The sequence below is a fragment of the Gopherus evgoodei genome, chromosome 2 (genome assembly GCF_007399415.2).
Source record: "Gopherus evgoodei ecotype Sinaloan lineage chromosome 2, rGopEvg1_v1.p, whole genome shotgun sequence".
Taxonomy (NCBI): domain Eukaryota; kingdom Metazoa; phylum Chordata; order Testudines; family Testudinidae; genus Gopherus; species Gopherus evgoodei.
In genome coordinates, this window is record NC_044323.1 from 106435729 (window position 1) to 106459575 (window position 23847).

The following is a 23847-nucleotide window of genomic DNA, read 5'->3' on the forward strand; positions in this document are numbered from 1 at the left end:
AGACTCAATTACCTGGAGTCCCCACTAAAGAAAAACTCCAACAGGTCTTAAAAAGAAAGCTTTATATAAAAAAAAGAAAGAAAAAAGACATTAAAAATAGGCTCTGTATAACGGTGAAAAGATACAGGGTCAATTGCTTAAAAGAAAAATGAATAAACAGCCTTATCCAAAAAGAATACAATTCAAAACACTCCGGCAACTACACACATGTAAATACAAAAGAAAACAATATAAACCTATTGTCTTACTATCTTTGTACTTACAACTTGGAAACAGAAGATTAGAAAGCCAGGGGATAGAAAAATCACTCTCAGAACCGAGAGGGTCAGACACAAGACAAAGAACAAAGAACTCACACCCAAAACTTCCCTCCACCCAGATTTGAAAAAAAGTCTTGTTTCCTGATTGGTCCTCTGGTCAGGTGTTTCAGGTTCCCTGTGTAAACCCTTTACATGTAAAAGAACATTAACCCTTAGCTATCTGTTTATGACAGGGGGTTTACATGTACTTTAATCTATATGAGTTCAGCCCCCAGGATCCACTACAGAGGTTGTCGGAGGAAGGAGAACTCCATGGTGCACAACAGTTCTTTTTCTATAATATTTACTTTTATTATCCACCGAACAACTATACACACACTGAATTCTGGTAAAGTAGTGAGAGACCAATATGGTACACATAGTATTTGCACTAATCATACCATGCCTTGCAGAAAAGGCAACGTGTTAGCCAGGGTGATGAGGAAGATGACTGTCTCTCCAACAAGGCACCTAGGCCAGGATATAGCTTTTACAATGAGTTACACGAATACCCACTGATCTCTTGTAGACATTACTATCTAAACTCAGTAGTTATTTTCAAAACATCAGTATATCACAAACAGACATGCTTAGCACATTTATAATATAACTAACATTCTAAGACCTAATTTGATTAACATAAATATATTTCAGGCCTAAGGCCCTTAGTTAATGTTGTAACACAGGGACTAACTTTTATTTCACCTCTATATCCTAATTATACTTGATAGCTTTTATTCTTGGCCACACTCCCACTGACTTTAACAGGAGCAGGATTTCATCAGTGAACATTTTAAACCCTTTCTACTGTGACAATGCTTGCCCTCTCCTTAACAGACAACCCCACCCAAAAAAGCCTGCCTCTCACCTTCTTCCAGATACAAAGTTTCCACAAAAATTTATTTCCTGCAAACTTTCAAAAATGTGGTTTTATTTTCTCCCAGAGCTGGTCAAACAATCCCTGTCATTACTCATGATGTCTTATCAGTTGCTCCATAGAGCCAGTGCTTACTGGTATGGTCTTGTTTCCTTTATCCAGAGTAAGGGGCAAAGCTTGACTATGTATCCATTCATTTGCACAAACATTGCTTGTTCCCAGTTCATGGACTACATTTTTATGCTCAAGATATATCTAAACTAGAATCTTGGATGTGAATTTCAGAGTCAGCTCCCACCCCAAACGGGAAAAACAAACCACAGCCCCAAATATCTGAGAACTTTGGGCAATTTTAAATCTAGAGATACCAATTTTATGGTTCAGTCCTGTCTCCCAGTATTCTGAAAAAGGCTGCCTTACAAAGCATGTTGTCAGGCAGGCTTCAGTGTGATGGACACAATGAATGCAGAACTGCTACCTGTGCATCCTCATATGCCTCTTTTTATCACGCTTTCCACCTTTCTTTTGTCATGGAATTAATAAGCAGAGTTCTCATGAAATGCAGCTCAGTGAACCATGATGCTTTTACTGCTCTGTTAGCTCCAGGCACTATCCAGTATAAATATAGAAATGATAGATGTCTGGAAGTCCAAAACTGAGAAGAGTTTTCCTTTGGCTGTTTGTTAGGTTTGTTTTGGTTTTGTTTTGTTATGTAATTATATACCTATGTTAAGAATCAAGATTGCAAAGTCAAACACTAAAAAGTTAGGAAATGGCAGACTTAAGGTTGCCTGTACAATATTAATTTGACCCGTGTGTGTGTGTGTGTGTGTGTGTGTGTGTGTGTGTGTGTATAAATATAAAAATTACATGACCACACTTTTCTTATAGGATCCCTGTCTCATTCAGTTTATATTGCATGGGAAGATAGTCAATATTTCCTTTTTGTCCTCATCATTCAATGGGTAGTCCCATGCATCATTTACTGCATACCATCCAGACCTTGCACTGAATGAAGAATTGTAAAATTTCCTAATGGGCTTTTCTATGGTGCTCTCATTGTAGTGACTTAGCACTTTACAAAGATTAATTATTCTTCATAACGTTCCTGTAAAAAGATAGGTGGTATCTCCATTTTACATTTGGAAGACTGAGGCACAGAAATTAAAGGCAAAAGTATCAACAAATTTTGGGTGTCCAGTTTGAGAAGCTGGGGCCTGATTTTGCAGAATACTTGGCATTTTATATCCCTTATGTTCAAAGCTCCCATTGACTTCAGTTGCAGTTGTGAGTGCTCAGCACTCCTACAAATCAGACCCTAGACTTTCAAGCTGGGCACCCACAATATGAGGAACTCACAGTAGCCACCTGTGAAAATTTGGTTTAAATTACTTGCCTATCATACATAGGAATTCTGTGGCAGAGACAAGGATAGAATCCAATTCTCTAGAGAAGCATTCACGTGCCTTACCCATGACACCATCCTTCTGCTTCATTCATCACACACCATCCTAACTTCTGCAAATGAAGCAGGGGTCCTACAGACAACAGCCTCCTTCAGTACACAGCCCTTGTTTATTCCTACAACACAGTCCATCCTGTGCACTTAATGAGGCAGACACCTCATAGAAAAATAGTATGTGATTATGTAAATAAATGCAGATGCATAATAGGACTGAATTAAGCCTGAGGCGGAGACCCAGCATGGAAAATTTCAGATCAAATATTTTAAGTTTGGCAAATTCATAAGCAACTGAAAACAGAGTTCTATAATGAGAAATGTTGGTCAGCCTTAACTTAGACATCACTACCTGTGCCACCTATGATAATAGTCATGTGCAATGGATTTTGTAAACAAATATTCATTCCATTCATATCTGTATGGGGAATATAGTATACTTTGTCTTCGGCAGATGCACTGGCCAAAGGAACTACAGGTGCAAGATGCACTTTGATGTGTGAGACAAAACAATGCAAGGTCCTCCTATTTAATGAATTAGTAAATTAAAACAAAAAATCCCTAACTAATTAAATCTTTACTCTGGGTGTGAGGCTGTGCAGCCACTAAGTCACTAGTGAATTTCAAGTGTAGGAGGGAGGGATGGAAAATCTCCCTCAACAAAGTGCTTTATTTTCCCCCTATAATTTTTAACTTCAGCCTCTGACAGCAGAGTGAATAGCTAGAAATTTTTCTCCCAAATGCTTTAGGATCTTTTAAACAGAAATTTGCTTCAACCTTGTATAACCTCTTCCCCATTTTATCGGCTTTTTGTGAACAAAGTTTTCTTCATACATGCATGTTTGTGGAAACTTAATTTTGGGTAACAGTTTCATTTAACAAATATGAACCAAAATTCATTTGGTGATGAAATTAAAGTTTGTTTTGGGCAAAAGTGGAAGTAATTTATAAAGGATAGTTCACCCAGAGAGGGAACAGGATTAATGTCATGTTACTTCAGTAACCAATCACACAGGTCATGCGAGGTATGCATGATTCCATATACTTGAAGGAATGCTCACAGGAGAGATTCTGAGCAATCCTTAAGTTGAAGTTTGCACAAAACATTAGCTAAATAACTTTGAATAATGAAAAATCACAAAATTGTAGTCTGTTCACAATCAATTCACAAAAAAGAGACTAAACTGCAAATACATTTCCAGTGCACAACTGTTCCCTCTGCTCTGTCTACAAGACCTGCCTGGACCTGGTCTATCAGTTTTGTTCAGCTGGCTTGAACCGCTCAATCAAATTCTGGATTGATGTCCATTCACATTTTGAACAGTCCCTGAAAAATACACAGGTTTGGTTTTGTGAGTCCTATTCACCTTGACATGCTGCTGAAATGGTGCATTCTTTTTGGTTTGTATTAACTGCCTGCAATTTTTCATAGTTCAGGGCAGGTGTTTTCTAGCAAACAGTTATTTAGGGCAAGTCATTCTCCTGGGAGCTGACTGAAATCTGCATCAGTGGCAGAGCTAATGGGCACAAGAGAGAGGACAGCCTCCACATTGGCCTTTAGGTGTATGTATGGCATCTTTTCAAGCCAACAGGTATAATTGAAGGTGGCACTACCAATGACCCATTGTCCTCTTCATGGCACTGGCACTGCTCAAAACCTGGATTTGCTACTGCACTACCATGAAATATCACTATGTTAAGGTCATAAAGAACTGCTTGAATACAAGATGTAGTACATATACCTTGAAAGGAAGAGTGGATCCCATGCTATCATTCCCAATAGATATTAAAACACAGGGTAGAACGAGAACAGGTTCTCATGCAGCTAATAGAGCATGGCCTCATGCAGTGAACTTACATACAAGGGGCAGATCTGCTCTGCTTAGTAAGAAGTAATCCTTTCTGAATAGACATTTTTTGAGTGTAAAAAAGACTTAATCTTTCACATGGAAGAACAGTAACTGGACATAGACTTAAAAAAAAAACCCAAACACTCTCTCCCAGGTGGTAATTACTTTGAGTTTCTATTAGCAAAGCAATCCTAGGAATTGGCAACCATCCATGCTCACAAACAAAAAAGAAATGAGGTAGTAAGAGTAGGAAGCATATCTTTCAGCCCATTAAAGACCAAAGGTGGGACACAAAAAATAAATAAGTTATCTAAAGGTTTCTGCACTAAATATAAACAATATCTTTAACTTCAGTTTCTTGCATTACACTGTAGGAGATATCCTGGCTCGTCTTCCACGGTAAATTCTCATGCACACTCAAAAACAATGGTTGTTTCCTTGCTGAGGCCGCCAATAGCACCAAATCATTTTGAATCACAGCTTAGGAGCAGCAAATAGCACTGGTCACTGTTGCAAACGATTTCAGAACAGAAAATGAAAACTGTATGTGACAAACTAAATTTAGATGTTAAGGCTTCTGGAGTTTTCATATCAGTCATCTGGTGTGGACAGAAACATTGGAATCAGTTTTACTAAGTGGAAAACAGAGATGGAAAGAAACATGAAATGTGGAAGTGCAAAGTTACATTCCAGAAAGGGGAACATAGGAAAATACAGGTCTACAGGTTTCTGAAGAATTGTTTTCCTTTTCATGCTGATGCTGATACATTTTTCCAACCGCTTTTGAAATGTTATAACAGACAAAGAAATGCATACCATAAATGCATTTCATATAATCGTATGCATTTACAATACGTATTAAAATTACTAGATATAGTTCTTACACACTGTATCTCTGACTCACATACCATTTGGTATCATTAGAGAAATATCTTTGACAAATGTTATTGGGAATAAATGTCCATGGCACATTCAACTTTGGAGGCAATTACTGGTGAAGCTTAGAGAAGTTCTGGTCAGACTCCTTAGAATAAGGGCCAGCAACAATGATCATGGGTATTTGCCCTGCACTTAGCTCTCAGAATGACTTTTGTGGTGGTGGTGGGGATCAGTTACATAGATTTCTATGGAAATCAACATATATAAATTTTTGGCTTCCATATCATATGTCAGAGCTCATATATAGAAATGCATGTAGGAGAATTGTCTGAGAATATATATTTAAATTGAAAACTAGTTTTTAATTTGACTGTACTACCCTTCCACATTCATTTCCCACAAATATTCAATTTTCGAATCAAACTTTAATACTCAAACATTTGTCAAAAATCAAATTTTGGATTATGCATTTGATAAAATTCACAACAGGTGCTCTGTTGGCTATTTTCATAAGTCATCCACTCAGACATGATCATCACAGATCACGAGTTATGGCTTGCAACTGAAAACCTTAATTAAGAGAGTCAAATATGCAACATGAACTGGGCTAGTTAGTCATGTAATTCATGTGATTTTTTTTATGATGCCCTTATAAGATTATCTGGGCAACTGACCAATACAATCTGAATTTCCAACTGTATATTACAAATATATTTGAATAACTTTCAGTGTGCCTATGTAAATAAAAATATAGAAAAGTTGTCATTTTTCTATTCAGTTCTGTAGAACTCTCCCATGCTGAAGGGCCAGGTGAAGCAGACGCCTGAAACTGCAATAAAAGAAAAGGTACAAAGCATTGGGATTCACCTGGTCCATCCATTCATCCCTAGAAATGATAACATTCAGATGTATGTTACTAGTAATGGGAATCAGGTGATGGGAGCAGTCTGGTTGACTAGATCCTGAGTTAGCTCCAAAAAGGGTTTATTAATCTGATGAAATGCACTACAACTCTTAGACAAGAGATGGCTGAAACTATAAAGTTTGAACTGGTATTCCTCTTTCCCTAGATTTGTTTGGGTATGCAGAGTTTTGATTCAAACTTTAAATTTCTGGTGAGCAATTTTTCAGAAATCAAAACACCAAGGCCCTTTTGTGGTGATTTTTTTAGAGTTGTGAATTAGTAATGCAAAAACCAAAAGTACATAACTAAAAAACAGTGGTGGAGTTGGTGACTCAATAGCAACATGTACATATTTCTCGCAGTGGAGAATTTTTTCCCCCTTGTAACTTGACATCCTGAATGAGTTTTATCGTGAAGCACTGAACAAAGTACCATGAACATTGCCTCCTCTCAGCCTGATGGTCATCTATCAGAGCTCCCACCCCTTCTGGAATGACTTTGTAGGCCAACAGTGGGGGAAATGCTGCTTTCAAATTCACTAGTCCATTGGACTGACTATGTTTTGAGATAGCTTCCTCAAAGTTTTGTTCTCTCCCTCTGTCCAAATCCATATCACATTCTCTCTTTCTTAATGCAGACACTGGATTAATGAATGTTGATAAAACTATTATGGAAGATCCATCTAAAATGTAACAGTGGTGGAAAAGATCTCGGGTCACATTTCAGGGTGGAGCTATAGTCACCCCAATGATCCATCCTCAGTCTTTAAAGATACCCTTTGGATCTGTATCATATCCCCAGAAAGCACCTTGATTCTGGAAGAAAAAACAGGTTTTGCTTTTACCTTTCTAGTCATTTCTGCAGCCTTTTCAGAACATTTGTTTCACCTCTCACATGTTACATAACATCTCTCCAAGTTATCAGTGTCATAATTGAATATCCTGGTGCACCTGATTCATTATCCTCGGAAACATTTGGGCCTTGCTCATCTGGGAACATTAATGAAAATTATGGATTTCATGGATATACTGGAAGGGCAAAGACTGGCCATGTTTCCCCTTGCAAATTCCAAAGCACCAATTTCGGTGCTAAAGAGGTTGATGGCCACTTATCACATAGCTATTCAGAAATAAACCTTCTGCCTTTTCAGTCTAATTTCAGATTTTAGAAGAATATTTCTGTACACTGAATATTACAAAATGATAAACAGCTCAATGTGCTTTCATCAAAAAGTATTATTTTCAATGCCTTGCCTTCACAAAGCATAGGCAGCTGTGTCCCATTATTTTATGGAGCTGTGATACAGTGTCTAGCCATTATGCCATCCTAATCTGCTAAATTACAATGACATCATAAAGCATTAGCAAATTACATAAAAACCCTCCCGAATCCCTCTACTCTCAACTGGTCCCCCAAAAACAAACAAAACCCCACAAACACGTAACCTTTAATTTCAGAGGAAGCAGCAGATGTTGAACTAGGATTCGTGTTATTTTAATTTTGTTTAAACTTTTATTTCCTGAATCCAATTTACCAATGCAGCTTTCCAATGAGAGAGAGAGAGAGAGAAAGAGAAACCACTTCTCTCTTTTGAGTGTAATTTTCCCCCCCTAAGCACTTACAGATTTGCTGTTGGAAGAAGTTACCCTGTACAGGAGCATAGGTGAGTCAGGCTAATCTAAAGGTCATCAGATAGCTTTGGGCTTGAATGTCCCTGCATGAGAGGGCAGAGAGATGGGTTGCAAGGAAGCTTTACCCACCTTGTACAAGACCAGGGACCAATGAGTTTCTGCACTAATGGAAGCAGATATACATCCATTCAGGGAGGGAGCATTTTGAATTCCATGTTGAAAAAAATATGGACTATCTATGCCTATACATTGGGACAATTCAGATAGTAAAAAGGGCTGCATGGTGGGGGGAAAAAAAGTCTCCTCAGTTAGAGACTGCTTACATAATTTCTGCTTTGGAATTGTCAAATATTTGGTTATACAGTGTGCTGACAGTCTTACTTTTTACTTGCATAAAGGTAGTAATATCATAAGGTTATGTTGTGTACCTATCTTGTTTTTGGCCTACAAAAGTCATTTGTTGTGACTGTTGTTGCTAACAGGCTATTAGGGGATTTGTTTTTGGAAAGACAGCTGCACTAAAAAAAGAGACAGTTAAACTTAGAAATAGAAATGCTGTGAGGCATGAATAAACTTTGATAAGAAAATATATTCCAACAAGGAGGGGAATCTAGATTCTCCCTACAGTAGAAGGTAGAGGGGAAATATAATCAAAAGTCTAGAATACACTGAGACATTGATGATCTGAACGTGTGAAGAAGAGCTGACTTCATTCAAGCTACTTTAACCCCATTCTTCCCTCCTTTCCTCCCCCCCCCAACACTATTTGCATTTGGGTAAGATTGTGATGACTTTACTCATATAGGGCTAGACTTGGCCACTGAGGTTCCGGCCATTGAGTACTACCTTAGTCCATAGACTCATAGACTCAGACTCTAGGACTGGAAGGGACCTCGAGAGGTCATAGAGTCCAGTCCCCTGCCCTCATGGCAGGACCAAATACTGTCTAGACCATCCCTGATAGACATTTATCTAACCTACTCTTAAATATCTCCAGCGATGGAGATTCCACAACTTCCCTAGGCAATCTATTCCAGTGTTTAACTACCCTGACAGTTAGGAACTTTTTCCTAATGTCCAACCTAAATCTCCCTTGCTGCAGTTTAAGCCCATTGCTTCTTGTTCTACCATTGGAGGCCAAGGTGAACAAGTTTTCTCCCTCCTCCTGATGACACCCTTTTAGATACCTGAAAACTGCTATCAGGTCCCCTCTCAGTCTTCTCTTTTCCAAACTAAACAAACCCAATTCCTTCAGCCTTCTTTCATAGGTCATGTTCTCAAGACCTTTAATCATTCTTGTTGCTCTTCTCTGGACCCTCTCCAATTTCTCCACATCTTTCTTGAAATGCAGTGCCCAGAACTGGACACAATACTCCAGTTGAGGCCTAACCAGCGCAGAGTAAAGCGGAAGAATGACTTCTCGTGTCTTGTTTACAACACACCTGTTAATGCATCCCAGAATCATGTTTGCTTTTTTTGCAACAGTATCACACTGTTGACTCATATTAAGCTTGTGGTCCACTATGACCCCTAGATCTCTTTCTGCCATACTCCTTCCTAGACAGTCTCTTCCCATTCTGTATGTGTGAAACTGATTGTTCCTTCCTAAGTGGAGCACTTTGCATTTATCTTTATTGAACTTCATCCTGTTTACCTCAGACCATTTCTCCAATTTGTCCAGATCATTTTGAATTTTGACCCTGTCCTCCAGAGCAGTTGCAATCCCTCCCAGTTTGGTATCGTCCGCAAACTTAATAAGCGTACTTTCTATGCCAACATCTAAATCGTTGATGAAGATATTGAACAGAACCGGTCCCAAAACAGACCCCTGCGGAACCCCACTTGTTATACCTTTCCAGCAGGATTGGGAGCCATTAACAACTACTCTCTGAGTACGGTTATCCAGCCAGTTATGCACCCACCTTATAGTAGCCCCATCTAAATTGTACTTTCCTAGCTTATCTATAAGAATATCATGCGAAACTGTATCAAATGCCTTACTAAAGTCTAGGTATATCACATCCACCGCTTCTCCCTTATCCACAAGGCTCGTTATCCTATCAAAGAACGTTATCAGATTAGTTTGACATGATTTGTTCTTTACAAATCCATGCTGGCTATTCCCTATCACCTTACCACCTTCCAAGTGTTTGCAGATGATTTCTTTGATTACCTGCTCCATTATCTTCCCTGGCACAGAAGTTAAACTAACTGGTCTGTAGTTTCCTGGGTTGTTTTTATTTCCCTTTTTATAGATGGGCACTATATTTGCCCCCTTCCAGTCTTCTGGAATCTCCCCCGTCTCCCATGATTTCCCAAAGATAATAGCTAGAGGCTCAGATACCTCCTCTATTAACTCCTTGAGTATTCTAGGATGCATTTCATCAGGCCCTGGTGACTTGCAGGCATCTAACTTTTCTAAGTGATTTTTTACTTGCTCTTTCCTTATTTTCTCTTCTAAACCTACCCTCTTCCCGTAAGCATTCACTATACTAGACATTCCTTCAGACTTCTCAGTGAAGACCGAAACAAAGAAGTCATTAAGCATCTCTGCCATTTCCAAGTCTCCCGTTACTGTTACCCCCTCCTCATTGAGCAGTGGGCCTACCCTGTCCTTAGTCTTCCTCTTGCTTCTAATGTATTGATAAAAAGTCTTCTTGTTTCCCTTTATTCCCATAGCTAGTTTGAGTTCATTTTGTGCCTTTGCTTTTCTAATCTTGCCTCTGCATTCCTGTGTTATTTGCCTATATTCATCCTTCGTGATCTGACCTAGTTTCCATTTTTTATATGACGCCTTTTTATTTTGTAGGACACGCAAGATCTCAAGGGTAAGCCAAGGTGGTCTTTTGCCACATTTTCTATCTTTCCTAACCATCGGAATAACTTGCTTTTGGGCCCTTAATAGCGTCCCTTTGAAAAACTGCCAACTTTCCTCAGTTGTTTTTCCCCTCAGTCTTAATTCCCATGGGACCTTGCCTATCAGCTCTCTGAGCTTACCAAAATCCGCCTTCCTGAAATCCATTGTCTCTATTCTGCTGTACTCCTTTCTACCCTTCCTTAGAATTGCAAATTCTATGATTTCATGATCACTTTCACCCAAGCTTCCTTCTACTTTTAAATTCTCAACAAGTTCCTCCCTATTGGTTAAAATCAAGTCTAGAACAGCTTCCCCCCTAGTAGCTTTTTCAACTTTCTGAAATAAAAAGTTGTCTGCAATGCAGTCCAGGAACTTATTGGATAGTCTGTTCCCCCCCGGTGTTATTTTCCCAACATATATCTGGATAGTTGAAGTCACCCATCACCACCAAATCTTGGGCTTTGGATGATTTTGTTAGTTTTTTGAAAAAAGCCTCATCCACCTCTTCCGCCTGATTAGGTGGCCTGTAGTAGACTCCCAGCACGACATCACCTGTGTTTTTTACCCCTTTTAGCCTAACCCAGAGACTCTCCACCCTTCCGTCTCCTATGTCCATCTCCACCTCAGTCCAAGTGTGTACATTTTTAATATATAAGGCAACACCTCCTCCCTTTTTCCCCTGTCTATCATTCCTGAGCAAACTATACCCATCCACACCAACATTCCAGTCGTGTGTATTATCCCACCAAGTTTCAGTAATGCCAATAATGTCATAGTTGTATTTATTTATTAACACTTCCAGTTCTTCCTGCTTATTACCCATACTTCTTGCATTTGTATAAAGGCATCTAAGATACTGGTTTGATCTTGCCTCCCAGCTTTGCCCTGACCCTCCTTCCTCTCTGCTATTATAGCCCGTGCTCCCTCCTGTTTCCAACCCATCTCCCAGGTCTTGTTCCCCACTTACCTGTGGGCTTTGCTCACCTGTCCCCGTCGAACCTAGTTTAAAGCCCTCCTTACTAGGTTAGCCAGTCTGTGCGCAAATAAGGCCTTTCCCCGCTTCGAAAGGTGAACGCCATCTGTTCCTAGCAGTCCTTCCTCAAATAGCATCCCGTGGTCGAGGAAGCCAAAGCCCTCCTGGCGACACCATCTTCGCAGCCAGGCATTCACCTCCACGATGCATCTGTTTCTGCCCGGACCCCTACCTTCAACAGGAAGAATCGAAGAGAATACCACCTGCGCTCCAAACTCCTTAACCCGTACTCCCAGAGCCCTGTAGTCACTCTTGATCTGCTCAGCATCACACCTCGCAGTATCATTTGTGCCCACATGGACGAGTAGCATGGGATAGTAGTCAGAAGGCCGGATAATCCTCGACAAAGCCTCTGTAACATCTCGGATACGGGCCCCTGGCAGGCAGCATACCTCCCGGGATGAACGGTCAGGGCGACAGATGGGTGTCTCCGTCCCCCTCAGCAGAGAGTCTCCAACCACCACTACCCTACGTTTCTTATCAGTGGTGGCAGCAGACCTCCCAGCCTTAGGGGTACGAGGCTTCACCCCCTTAACTGTTGGGGGTGATTTCTTCTCTCCTGTATCAAGAAGAGCATAACAGTTATCTTTTACCACAACAGGAGGGTTCGCAGCAGCGGTGGAGCACTGCCTGCTGCTAGAAGTAACCAGCTGGCTGTGTCCACCCTGAGCCTCCTCCTCCACTGGTGTGTCAGTAGTCCTGTCAACTGGGACAGCACCATCAGCTGTCTCCACATGGATACTATTCAGGAATTGCTCATGGACATAGATGTTCCTCAGCCTGGCCACCTCCTCCTGTAGCTCTCCCTCCTGCTGCCTGAGAGATTCCACCAGTAGGCACCTTTCACATTGGATGCCACCCCCAGCCTGGATATCAGTAAGTGGAAATTGCAAATTACAGTCTTTGCAAGCCCACACCAGAATCTGGGTAAAAGCATCCATGCTTTGGTGATCTGTCTGGCTACAGGCGCAGGTGGAGGAGACAGAAGCAGTGCTGGCACAGGTGTTGCGGGTCCTCCTCACCATTGTAAGCCTCCCTCTGTCAAACACTCAAATTCCTGTCTACAGCTCCCTATCTGCTCCTCTCTGCTGTAAACAGAAAGGTTTTCGATGTGGCTCATGTTATGGGTTCAGGGGACCAATGGGTCACAGATGAGACTAACAAGGGACCCCCCCCTTCCTACTCCCCTTCCAAACTCCCTTGCAAAACTCCCTGTTAGCAGCTCCTGTTCACTAAGCTCCCTGGTCGCTTGTGCGCAGCTTTATAAAGCCCTGGCCTGAGTGAATGCCCCGCCCACTGGTTAAGGTTCAGCCAATTACCAGAGGCTTCTAGCTTTCAAACCTTCCTAGTAGCTCCACCTCCAACTGCCAGCTACAGCACACGGTCCTTCAAACAAACAAACCAAACGGACTGACAAACACAAGCTCAGCACACAGCAAGTAACCCCCAAACACACACACAAACCCAAACACTGCAGACAGTCTCTTACCCCACAGATGCTGTCTGTGCTCCTCCTTCACCTGGAGAACTCCCTTGCAAAACTCCCTGTTAGCAGCTCCTGTTATGTCCATTCCATATAAAGTCCCACAGAAGTCAATGGATCATATCCTTGGCTGATGGAAATTGGCATAGAGCCTTTGATATCAATAGAAACATACCATTTTCCACCAGTTAAGGATCTGGCCCAATGAGACTATTTGAAGAGTAGCATGCTACCAATATGATCACAGTCTAACCCTTACTCCATTTAGGTCCAATCTTGTATTTCTTTCCCACACAAAACAGTGAAGTAAAAATGCCAGGAAAACAAAAGTTTGACACTAAAGAAATCATCCAACTGCTGTCAACTTAATATTGGAAGAATCCAAAGTGACAGGAGTGATAAACCCAGCTGTGAGTGATAGAGAATCCAATTTTCTTGTTATTGCAACAACACTGAAAAGCAAGCACTGAGTTTTCTAATTTGTTTGGGTCGTTCTTTAAATAAAAGTTAAGTTTACCACAAAAAGAGCATTTTAATAAATGGAAATCAAGATCGATCAAGCTGATCAAGGTGAAATCAGTAAACACGAAGCAGACACAATGTGTTACCTCTCAGTTAATAAGAATATTTTTAAAGAAGACTACAATTAGTTTTAATTATAAAATCAGTGTCAAAATTTGGCATTCCAAAAAGTTATTAGAAACACCATTTAACAGTTAATCTGTATTATTCAGCAAGAGGAAACAATTCCATGTCAAGCAACTTAGTTCTTGCTTAATTCAAATATGAAGCCATCGGGTAAAAAAAGAAGCAAGTAGCTAACCTGTCCCAGAAGTAGAACTGCCAGCCCTTGTCAAAAGAAGTGGAAATGATTCTGATACTTCCTCTACAGATCAAATACTGACAGCTGAATCAGATACTGAATCCGAATATTAAGGGAACAGAGTGCTTTATTGGTTCAAGGCATTAGTGAACATGAAGAAACTAATGAATAAAATGTAACAGAGCAATTAACTTTAGAGGGAGAGCTTCAGGCTGATTGTAGAGAATGAACAAAATAGTATCATTAATCAAAACCCATAGGTAACTGTATATTAACTATAGATAAACCTAATAGAATAAAAGATATTGATTTGTGAAAATTTTTCTTTACGATTTGTGGCCTTATATCTTGTACCATGTTAGGATTAAGTTGAATGAAATACATGTTAATTGTATTAGAGGACTTATATGAACATACAGAAAATCATGATGAAATGGTAGGCCTGACCCTGCATGCCTTTCTTAAGTGAGTAATCCCTTTGAAGTCAGAGGTATTATTCATGTGAGGAAAGCAAACAAGATTTGACCCTATTCACACCACCTAAATATGCCATACAGAGTGTGTACACAGAGAAAATAAACAAGAGCCTCTATTGAAGTCAATGGAGTCATTCCAGTTTACATCAGCTGACGATCTAGTCTAACATTTCTATTCCTTCATTCACTGGTGCAGTTTCTATGGAAGCCATTGGTGATAAGCTCCTTGAATCAGTTTTGCTTCAATATTTATTACAAGAAGTTATTTGACTGAGCTCAAGCTGAAGCTTCACACTGCAGAAAGGAAGAGTCTTTATAGCCCATAGCCTTCAAAGGGGGCAGTATATAGGGTTAATGTTGTAAGAATGTGAGGGGAGAGTTATGACTGGTGGGAATGGCGAACTCCCTATGAAAATGAAATACAGCTAACCAATCACAGTAAGTTAATTGGCTGCCAGCATCTACCAATACTCCTCTTCTAGCTAGAGAAGCATGGTTACAGACCTAATGGCAAAACAAGGTGAATACCAAGTATACAGTTGTCCTACAGAGGCTCTGAACCCCTTCACTGAAGCAATAGCCCTTAAAGTGACTACACTATTGGCCCTCTGGTGTGGGGTGCTCTGTGAATAGGCCCTTTCAGGAAGGTTTCTACTATGGGTAGGCATTGCTGTTCCTTCACTTCTGAGGTTGGATTTGCTTATTGACCTTCAATGAGGACAAGCTGCACAGACCATTTTAAGGTTCAGTATCTTGGATGTTGGTCTGGAAAAGCCACAAAACCTCTAGGTTGCTTTTTGCACCCTGCATACATGCTGGGAGTAGGCCAGCTAAGAATCATAATTACTCTTGTTTGTATCAAAAATCATGCCTGAAAAAATAGGTATTTTGGAGTTTTTTTGAAAAGGCAAAGGTACTTTATCTACTTATCTCAGTACTGAAATGAACCTCCTTAAAGAGGATGATATCACAGCATGTATACAAGAGATAAAATACTACAGGTCAGATTCTGCAGCCCTCACTCATACTGAATGGAAGATAGTCATGCAAGTAGTCCTACTGAAGTTTGAATAAATACTACATTTTATGAATAAGGGTTACAAACTCTGCCCTTATATGAATAGACTATCTTCAATTTTAATCCTGGAGTATGTGTATGTATTTTTATACATATATAATTCCCTTACTGTCAGGGTTCCCTCCCCACTCTGAACTCTGGGGTACAGATGTGGGGACCCTCATGAAAGACCCACTAAGCTGACCCCCTGAAGGGGATGTGCAGGAATCTTCACACAAGCCCCAGCATCAGGCTGTTTCTTCCTTTGGATCCCTGGGGGTTCGAGTGCCTGGGCTGGGAGTGGCGCCAGCTGGGGTCTGGAGAGGAGAGAGAGAGAGTGAGTGTCTGGACTGGGAAGGCCTGCAACTAGGCTCTGGTGAGGAGGAGGTGCATTGAGTGTCTGGGCTGTGGGGCACCTCGTAGCTGGGCTCTGGGTTGAAGAGGCAGAGAAACAGGAACTGGGTTGTAATAGGAGTTTCCTTAACTATCTACTCCTGGAGGATTGTGTGTCTGTACTGTTAGATAGTTGCTGATAAGTATTTTGAAATAAATTACCAAAATAATTGAAACTGGCATGATTATATAATGTTATTTTGACAAATAAAATATCCAGAATTTTAAATTATATGCAGATTTTTTCTCTCAGAATTTCCCCAGGAGTAATGTATCCCAGGATTCACTGGTACAGTTATGGTTCATGGTTTGTTACTTAAAATAAGTAAAAGTAATAAAGAGATGTTTAAACTGTGACCCCAGTTCAGCAAAGCACTTAAGCACATGCTTAGCCTGAGGATGTACTGAAGTCCATTCCTATTCATCAAAGCACTTGGACAAGCTTAAAGTTAAGATCAGGGTTAAGTACTCTGCTGGATTGGGCCTATATGCATATTTATTGTCTGTAGCGCACCTAGCAAATAATAAAAATGCAGGATAACCTATTTACAGTTTCTGTTTACTGGTGCCTGATTCATAGAGTTTAAAGCTAGAAGGGACCATTATGTTATCTAGTCTGACTTCCTGTAAATCATAGGCCCTTAAATTTCACCCTGTTACTCCTGCATTGAAACCATTAACTTGTGTTTGGCTAAAGCATATCCTCCAGAAAGGCATCCAGTCTTGATCTGAAGACAGCAAAGGTTTGAGAATCCACCCTCAGTAGATTAACAACTGGAATAATCTCCTTGTGATAGGGAACATGCATCTCTCATCAGTGACTCTTGTTGGATGGGTCTGGTGCTACAATTTCTTCTGCTCCAGGAACCCCCTATAGGCTGTTGACCTTACTAGGTAGGTCCTCAGTTCCTCAGCCCTCTGGCCTAGTCACCTATTCTAAAATGGATGAACAATCCCTCCTGGAGTATTCAAGTCCAAACCAGTTTTCCAATCCCTGGCTCAAGATGAACTCAGCCCTCCGTCTTGAGGAGACCTTCTCTTCAGCCCCTCTTGGGCTCTATTAAATCCAGCCCTTTGCTCAGGCTTCTAAAGGAAACATACCCCCTTCTCAGAGCTTACTATAGACTCCTACCAGAACAGTCGGTGCACCCTCATCAGGCTTCAGCCCTGTCTCTGGGCCCTTTTAAATCTTAACCCTTTTCTTGGTTTCAAACTAGCTGTGTCCCATTTTCAGGGCTTAAGCCACTCCAGCACTGACTGTTGGGGAGACCCAGGCCCACCACTACTCTGGCTTCCAGTCCAGGAGTCTATGAACAGAAGTCATATACTGCTCCCTTTAACTCCTTCAATTGGCTACTACTGTTTTCCCTGAGCTTCTTCCCACAAGGTCCCTTTCCTTCTACCTGTTACCTTAAGGTTACAGTTTTTATGTCCACTGTCTCCTTGCAGAAAGCAAGATGCAGCCAGACCTCCACTTGTAGTTATCTCTCAGGCTCCTGTGGCCAGAGCAGAGCACCCTTCTGTTTCACTCAGATCCCAGCCAGGAACTGACCTGTTAAGCCCCACCAGCTCCTTTTATCTCAGCCTACTGGGATCTGATTGGCTGCTGTTTTCCTGGTGGGGGGGGTGTGTGGTAGGGCCATGAGGCCTCCAGCAGGGGTCTGCAGAGGGTCAGGTACTCCCCATCACACTCCCTTATTGTTAAAATTTGGGCCTGACTGTAGTTGTATTGGTTTTAGGATATACATAACTTCCTAAGAGCAACTATCAAACTTATGGTTGATAGTCTTATGAGACCTATCTCCAGAAATGAAGGTAATGTCACTATCTTGCTGTACCACTAATCCTTCCCATCCTTTTTTCTAATCCTAGTGTGGTGTAGTCTTTCAGAGCAGGATTCCAATTTGAGATAGCAGAATGTTTTTCTGAAGTTAAAATTCATACTAAACTAAAAGACAAGTTAATTCCAACCTTTATTCCAATCTCTCACGGCTAAAAATGCTTAAACAGAGCATCACTTTCCGAACAGACATTTCCTATAGTAGTTATACTTTGAACTTTGGCTTGGATCTAATAATATACTTTTACTGAGATAGATTACTTGAGATCGAGTGCATTGCTTTGCTGTTTAAAAAAAAAAGGTGAAATATGAGGTGCATCGCTAATAAGATTAGTTTATCTGCCAACACTGCATTATTCCTCTGCTAATGTAGATAGCATGTTTCTCTCAGTGTAAGTTCAAAGAATGATAATATTTGAGTAAAACTAATTGTTAGAACACAAGAGAAGACTCCACTCAACAAATGATTTAGCCCATTGGGGCCTGGAAATGAAAAAGCCTGAGTCTCCCCTCCATTCTCTTATCAATGATATGAGCTAGCTTTGCCATCATGTTCAAGCTCAAACTGAAGAGGATAGAGCTAGTGAAGGAGCTGTAGTATCATAATAGTAAATGCTAAATATTTTTTCAATTATTAATCCATTTTTTTTCAGGGAAGGAGGAGTTGGGCAAATGCAATTGTTAAAGCAACACAATTCCATAAATAAAATACTTGATCTAGCCCAATGATGGACAAGCCTTGAAGGGGTCACAACATAAACACAGGTCCAGCTGGTCATCTAAACCTTGTGTAAAATTTTCCAAAGTACCGAAGTCACTTCAGCACCTACATCCCATTTTCAAAAGCCGTTTAGGAGCCTGAGCTCTGGTCTACAGCATAAACTTACATCAGTATAACTACGTTGCTCAGGGGTAAGGAAAACCCATACCCCTGAGCGACACAGTTATATCTAAATAAAGTAAAAAATGGAGCTATACCTATCTCATAGAGCTGGAAGAGACCCTGAAAGGTCATTGAGTCCATCCCCCTGCCTTCACTAGCAGGACCAAGTACTGATTTTGCCCCACATCCCTACGTGGCCCCTTCAAGGAGTAAACTCACTATGCTGGGTTTAGCAGGCCAATGCTCAAACCACTGAGCTATCCCTCCCCCTAAACTATGATGTAGACAGCACTTATGTTGACAGGACGGCATTTCCTGTCAACATAGCTACCACCTCTTGGGGCAGTGGAGTACCTATACCATTTTCACTAAGCGCTCCAGCGGCACAGCTGCACTGGTGAGATTCTGAAAAGCACTGCACTGAAGGGATTCTGAAACATGCACTAAAACCTAAGAACACTAGCCTCCTGGGCTTATTTCCCCATCCCATCTAAAATCAGGTTTATCAATTCCCTATCTTAATACCGAACAATCATGTCCCCCTGACATATCTAACCTTACACGTGATATGCAGTGGAGCAGGCTTAATTACTTATCTAAATAGGAGCAGCCTGCAGCTCTGGGTGGTGCATACTGCATACAAATTCACAAGTTAAGAGATTTGGAGATGAAGTCTAGTTAGCAGAGCATTATTATTTGCATAGCATCAAGGGTACACTAGGTGTTCTGAGAACATCCCCATGAATATGTAGACTGCTAGGCCACTCTGTTATATATTAAGGAGAGACACAGTGCCTTCTCTCTTGCATGGGAGAGAGAGAGACTCCTTGTGTCCTGTTCTCCCTGTAGTGAACCAGCACACTATAAGGCAGGATCTAGTCAGTTTTACTGATTTCAATACTCCTGCATATCTCAAACTCTATTCTAAGAGTGTCCATAACCAGCACTATGTGCAGTGATGTGACCATACAGAAAGCTATTCAAGGACCAACTCTTGAAGTTTGCCTCTGTGCAGAAAGTTCACATTAATTTCACCAAATGTAGCCATGTGATGTACAAATTACAAAAACTCACTTTGTGTCTTTGCCTGAGCCATTTTCTGCACTTTTGAAAATGAAAGGTGGCTAATCACTAACATGAAAGTCAACTCCTGCTCACAAAACATGGCTTTTCACCTAATATATCATCTTTTATCCAAGGCTCTCAAAGTAATTTACAATTGTTAAATTAATCCATGAAGCACCCTTTGTGAGGCACAATGGTAATCAACCTAATTCGTGATAGACTAGCTCAAGTGATATTTATTGTTAACATGAGTAAAACAAGACAGAATCTACAAGATTAAAGCTATATTGTTATGGGTAAGCGCTTCTTGTCATGTCTGAGAGTGGCCATTGCTTTAGGTATAATGGCCATATTGCACAAGGATGAACTCAGACACAGAAGTTTACACTTGTCCATGGTCCCCCCTGAGAAGGTGGCATATCCAGAAATGCAACCAAGTGGTACTGTTTCCTACCCCCCTAGGCATTAGTAACCATCTGGCCAATAGAAGAAAATATTGAAGTGAATGTATTATATCTCCCCGGAATCCCCACCCCCAGCCTAGTGAAAACATGAATAAATACATGTTTTTTTCCTATAACAGAAACTTCTTCCTGCAACTCTACATTACATAAAGGTGGTGTATTAAATATCTGCTTGTTTCCTTTTTTCTTCTGAAAAGCAATTTACTCTTACACCACTGCTTCTGATTCCATTTGTTTTTGAAGTGTCCAATTCTACAATTGGAAGACAACCCTCTTACTGCTTTCCTTATGCAAGGCACACTAGCTGTCTCCCACTGCTGAAAAGTGAGAGGAAGAGTCAGATAATAGACAGTATCAATGTTTTCATATACCTGGAAAACACTGAGTTTTTCCCATATAAACAAAGCAGCATACTAAAGCAGACTAAGGGGATTTCCACAATAGAATTCTCTATGCACAAGGCATAGAGGCTATTTTTTCACACCATAGTGAAAGCGACACTGACCAGTGTTAAAATTTCAACCATTTCTGTTTGGTATCTTTCAAACTACATCTATGTTTCCTCACAAGCAGGGCTCACACATCCATTTCAACTAATTATTGTGGGTATATCACCTACACGTTTTCAGGTTTTTTTCTGAGGACAGACATAACATGCTATCTTGACAGCAAAGGCTTACAAAGGAAGTATGCTTATTGAAACAATTTGTTTTTGTTTAAGAAGAAACTCCATGTGAGTGAGAGATTTTTAGAAAAGGTTGGAGAAAAAAGTGGCAGAATATTTTGCTTCCTTTAATGCTGCTATTTGCTTCAATCTGATTTGATTAAAGATGTGACTACAGGTTGTAGCAAGAGGAAAAAACGCACAGTCATAGGTTTCCTGAATCTTTGGATATCAGTATCTTTTTGAGTGTATGGGGGAGAATTTCCACTGAGTATATTTTATGGACCAGTTTCTCCCCTCTTCCCCCCACCCCACCCCCATTTAGTTTTGCATTTTCCCAAGCTTAGGAAATAATGCAGAATGTGGGCTTTTCTGGCATACATAAATCATGGTGAAGTTCCTTGTTCCAGTTGTCATTTGTATATACTTAAAATAATTTGTTTTCCAAACCAAGTTGTTCCATAATGCGTGTGACCAAGTACCAGGTCAGCCATTTGTTAGGATAAAAGCATTCACTTGTCTCGCTCTGTACTTAGGGGAAAGTCCTACAGAAATTGAGAGAGATTAGTGAAGAATCACCATGCTGTAGAATACTTAAAGCAATCAATTAGATTCTGAATCAGGGATAAAAATCTATGCAATTTAATAGTGAATTGTAAGGTAATCTACTCAAACGATATCCTTTAATAGATCATATGGGTTTTTAATAATGGTCTTGGAAAATTACTGTAATGTCTGAAGAACACTATAAGTTTCTGGTGTTTTGCTTTAAGACCTACCTTTGAACTCATGACGACAGGAGAGTCTCAGTTTACATTTAAAAAGACAAGTAGGTTTTTAGCCTTGTGGCTGTGAGAAAAAGATACCTGAAAACATGACTCCACTGCACCCAAAAGGTTCAAAACAAAGGCGGCAAATAAAAACCACTCAATATATATAACTTTTTAAGAAGATCATTGTTTCTATGCCAATATCAAGATTCTGGGGGACTTACCCAGTACTTTTGAATACTTGGGTATGGCAATAATGAATCAGAGACCCAATGCTAGAAAACACCCTCTCCCTATAACATGGGTTCTGCTGCTGTAGCTCCAATTTCTCATTCTTCTACCCTGTCTGAAATCCACTCTCCACTCTCTGTCATCTATGAGGCAAGGAGAACCATATGAGAGGTCTCTTTCTCTGTTTAAGTCCTTCTTGTCAACCCAGGGAAAAGGAGAAGAGTAGAGCTAAGAGGTGGGCTTTTTGTAAAGCCCCACTTCCTTGTCATCATAGATAGCCTTTTCTTCAGCCTCTCCTGTTCTGTGGGAGAGAAGGGCAGGAGGAGACCTCTCCAATCCCTCTCCTTTCTATATAAAGAGAGAAACCATCAATGGTGGCTTTTCTTACACCTATATCCACAGCTGAAGAGAGGGACATGTATAACCTGAAGAGTATCTTATGGTGTTCTTTGTCAGAGAGCCCATTGCCTTGCCAGCCTTTGGCACTAACTCATGCAGCAGGAGAAGAGGGCTTGTTTCAGTGTAGGTGAAAGGCTTAATAATGTTACCTATATCAGGTGCAGAGCTGGTCCAGGGCAGTTCACATATTCTGCATACCATTAGGACCACATCTGAGCACAAACTGAACTGAGCCCTCAGGTTCAGCCTCTCCAGTAAGGAAGGGAGGGAGGATGCTGCATGGTCTTTCAGAGCATAATTGTAGGGCTCTAGTAACGTGATGTGAAACTGATGACAGAAGCCCTGGTCATCTTAGTACAGTTTTCTTGTTTTTCCAAGACAATTCACCATAAATCCTCTCCCAACTGCCTCATATCATGAGGGATAGACAACTAAACACAGCCACCTCTCATAACATACACTGGAAGAAGCATGACCTAGTAGACTGAACACAGAACTCTCCCTCCTGGCTCAGTATCTTCTTCTGTAGTCTTTGGTATAAGCATATTGACATATAGTTACTGTAGCTCACAGGGATGTTTTAAGAATTCAGCATTTAATTACAGTGCACCATTTTGAATGTACACTGCTATACAAATACTATATTTTATTATCATACATCTCTTTTCCTTACTTTGGTTACAACCCTCAATATTGCTTCATTTGGACCCGAAACTGGCCTCCAAATAGAAAGAGGGTCAATTACTTCTTGCTATGCAACACCAGATTGAGGCCACTGGATAATGAGTTAATAGCACAATGCCTCGATCTCACATTTCTTGAACTCTTTCCTTTTAATAGATCCATCATTCTACAACAGGAATTACTGAGATCACACTTAACCAGGGATGGCTAACCTGAGCCTGAGAAGGAGCCAGAATTTACCAATGTACATTGCCAAAGAGCCACAGCAATAAGTCAGCAACCACCGCCACCCCATCAACTCCCCCCTCCCCCCACTCACCAGCAGCCCCGCCTATCAGTGCCTCCCCCTCCCTCCCCGCACCTCCCAATCAGCTGTTTCGTGGTGTGCAGGAGGCTCTGGGGGGAAGGAGAGAGGAGTGAGGGCACGGCAGGTTAGGAGAGAGGGCAGGAAGGGGTTAGTGGGGATAGGGCCCGTGAAAGAGCCAGGGGCTGAGCAGTGAGCACCCCCCAAAGAGTTGGTGCCTGTAGCTCCAGCCATGGATTCGGTGCCTATACAAGGAACCACATATTAACTTCTGAAGAGCCACATGTGGCTCTGGAGCCACAGATTGGCCACTCCTGCTCTTAACAGTTACTTCTTTTACACTACATTTATTATAATACACAATATATGGGATAGGAAGACTGATAGAAATATTACTCTTGGATATTTGTAATATATGTTCAAGAGCGATGCTAGAGATTTCATGTCATTGTCAGTTCATTTCTCCGCATCCTTAAACACACAATTAGGTAGAGGAAACAGAGCTCTAAAAATGTTGCTGAT